The sequence below is a fragment of the Pinus tabuliformis genome, chromosome J (assembly GCF_031772625.1).
Source record: "Pinus tabuliformis cultivar Carrire ecotype Pingquan chromosome J, CPIR1, whole genome shotgun sequence".
NCBI classification, from domain to species: domain Eukaryota; kingdom Viridiplantae; phylum Streptophyta; class Pinopsida; order Pinales; family Pinaceae; genus Pinus; species Pinus tabuliformis.
Window position 1 is genome coordinate 941,393,029 of NC_142295.1, and position 3,523 is coordinate 941,396,551.

Sequence of the window (3,523 nt, forward strand, 5' to 3'; positions counted from 1 at the left end):
TTTGCATCATCATTTGGCATATTAATTTGTAACGTTTTTTGCTTCTTTTTAACGCTCAACTTTGCATCTTATTTTACATCTAGTTGTTGTCTTTTTTTGCATCTAATTTGGTGCCCATTTATGTGTCCTTGTTTTTGCCCAATTTGATATCCTTTTGTATGCCATGTTTTGTTCCCTTCTTTGTGTCGACTATTGCACAATTTTTCACTTCTAATTTAAAACACTTTGTATGTCAATTGTTTGCATTTTGTATTAATTCCTAGTTTAACATCCAATTTTACTTTCAATTTTGCATCCATGGTTACATCCGCATTTGACTTCTTATATAGAGTATATTTTTCTTTACATATATGACCCCCTTTATAGATTCATAGTGAAATATATGATAGTTTCTAAATATCATTAAAGCAGATATCACAATTCAAAATCATTTGTAAAGAAATTTAAGAGAAATTGACAACATCCATCCAAAAAAATAACAATGTGTCATTAACAATTTTCAAAACATGTATAAAATAGCAACATAATACTAATAAAATCAGTATTATTTTTAATCAAAACAAGTAAAATTCAAATATGATTAACAAATCAAAATATTTCATGAATATCGTTATTCTACGATAAATTAACAACATACATAAATCAAACTCATCGTATGATTACAAAATCAAAATGTCTCATTGATATAGGGTAAATTCACAACACCCATCTAAACATAACAATGTCATTCTACACAATAATTTCTTCATAAAAAACAATGCATGTGCATGCCTAGCTACCACCACCAAGATCATCCTCATGATCATCTTGACCATCCTCATTACTCTGATCCACATCATCACCAACACCGCAACTATCATCATCATCTCCTCCTTCACCACCATCATCCTCATCCTCATCCTCATCATCTCCTGATATATGTTGAACATAATTTGGATCATCGTCTTGGCAATCATTACCTATAGCATTCTGACAAAAAAAATCAATATTACATGTTAGTATTAATTACATAACACAATGCATGTTTTTGTTATACAATGTTAACCATAAAATGAGGTAAGATATACTAGCATTTGCACCAGATGTTGCAAAGGAAACGTCGTAAGGCATAAATTGAAAAATACAAATACAACAAAAGAATACTTTGATAAAGAATAAAAATATATTGAATGCTCAAATCAATGCCCCATTAACTGGAAGCATTTAGTAGACATATCTATCAACATTAGGATTATACACAATGATCAAGAAATTTTCCATATACAAACAACAACTTCCACAACAACCTTTTGTCACATCCACATTTTAAGAAATGCCTTGGAACATGATCGGAATCTTCCATATTGCCTTTTTCATTATGCAGATAAATCTTCCATATTGCTATTTTCATCATGAATATTGTTAGTTCATTGTTGTAAAGTGTTAGTGTGTTAAATTCAATACTATAAGTTCGACAAGTGAAAAACATTCCTCAATTAGCATAATATACATTTTTCTCTCACCGTGTATTTTTCAGTCAAAGAGCACAAGTAACATATTAACATGTATTTTCCCTTCATTATTTTCATCATAGAGCCAAGAAATCTATGCCTTATCTATAAAGTAACAAAAACATTTTGAAATAAGTTTAATATTTCAAGCCAGTGTCTAACCTATAAAGTAACAAAAACTTTTTGAAATAAATTTAATATTTTAAGCAATTGACTAACCTACTTTAATAATTGAAAAATTCTCAAAGATGAATTATACTCCATAATAAGAGAGCCAACATTGGAGCCCATACTTTCACTAAAACCAAAAGAAACACCACTTGTTAAGAAGAAATTCAAGTAATAATAATAAAACAAAAATAATAAACATTAAAGTATAAAATGGTATTTCCAACACACAAGTATAAATATACATGCTCTATGTCCATTGTTAGATTAAATGGGTGTGGAGAAAATTAGTAGAGAACCCAAAATTGTATTTCTAATTAGGATGGGTGGAGAAATGCTTTAAATGCGGGTTGTTGTCATTCTAATGAAACCCTTTGCAAAGGGGATGTTAAGATTCTGAGAGAAAAGCTAGGCTTGGTAGAGAACGCCTTCCTTGTTAAACATTCCCCTACTGTAACCAAAAGGAAAGGGCAAGAGAAACAATAATTAGGTTTTTGTTCACAAGTTGTACAAAATATATAGGTGCTATTGATGTTTGAGTGAATAATGGGAGAGATTATTTATGAAATTGTGATAAGGCGCACCTAGTTTTGTCAGAAAGAGGCATATTAATGACAAGTACATCACATTTAGGTAGCATTTCGTCAAGATTTGTCTCCAATGTTGCTCCAGTTTCCTTTTCCAATTCGAGTCCAATAGAAAGACGGTCGTGGTAAAGAAGCTTACAATTGAAGGGTTGTACAAAGGAACGCAATTCAATTCAACATCATGTAATGTTTATTATTATTAGATTGAAATTTTGAAACAAACAGCATGCATGCGTAAGAATTATGGAGCACTGATTTTTGAAAAGAAGTTTGCAACATCATGAAGTAGTACTAGATCCTAAGAATGAATACCTTCAAACGCTTAAGTAGTTCTTTGCCAATACGCCCTGCACCAATAGAACCAATAGTTTTCCCTTCTAGATCATATGACCTGTAAGAAATTGCTGCCACTTTCCAATCACCCTCAACAATTTGCTTATATGCAGGCACAAAGTTTCGCATCAATATGAGAATGCGCATTAGCTCATCTTTTGCCACGAACACCACATTACTTTCACTGATCTTCAACCAACGATGATACAAACAAATCAATGGAATTAAAAAATATATCCAATATAAATAAAATGCATTTTTTTAAAAGTAACTCCTAAAGTGAGAAAAATAAAGTTAAAAAATATAACAATGACAATTGTGTAGTTAAAGTGTAACCAAAACAAAAATATATATACAACAATAGAATAAATAAAATGTGTTGTTTTAAAAGTAACTCCTAAAGTGAGAAAAAATAAAGTTAAAAAAATACAACAATGACAATTGTGTAGTTTAAGTGTAACCAAATATATATATATATATATATATATATATATATATATATATAATAAACCTATCAAGTGTGGATCAAGCAGTTTGTGTTGGATTTAGCCCATAAAATGTCATTTTCAAATTTAACAATAGAATAAACCTATCTAGTGTGGATCAAGTAGTTTGTGTTGGATTTAACTCATGAAATGTCATGTTCAAATTTAATGGAGAGGGGTCGATTTAATGGAGAGGGGTTGAGAGTGGGAGCCACTTGTGAAGGGTAAAAATTATTACGTAAGGCACTTAGTGAGACAGAGCCTTGCACAAACCTATTGACAACATCCTACAATTAGACAAATCATTCTTCCATCAACCATTGGAGCTGATCTCAACCTAAACACAGTTTAACTGATATATATATATATATATATATATATATATATATATATATATATATATATATATATATATATATATATATATAATGCACTGGAAATCTAAAAGTAGCATAAACAT

General features: G+C 30.0%; 1 long non-coding RNA gene across 1 annotated transcript; it reads right to left on the bottom strand.

Annotated features, from left to right (window-relative positions):
* Positions 1-527: 527 nt before the first annotated feature.
* LOC149229884 (uncharacterized) lies at positions 528-2,691 on the bottom strand. The gene is made up of 2 exons (XR_016247333.1): positions 2,558-2,691; positions 528-969 (listed from the first exon to the last, which is right to left on the bottom strand). It is a non-coding gene; the product is annotated as an uncharacterized LOC149229884 (long non-coding RNA).
* Between the last annotated feature and the right edge of the window lie 832 nt (positions 2,692-3,523).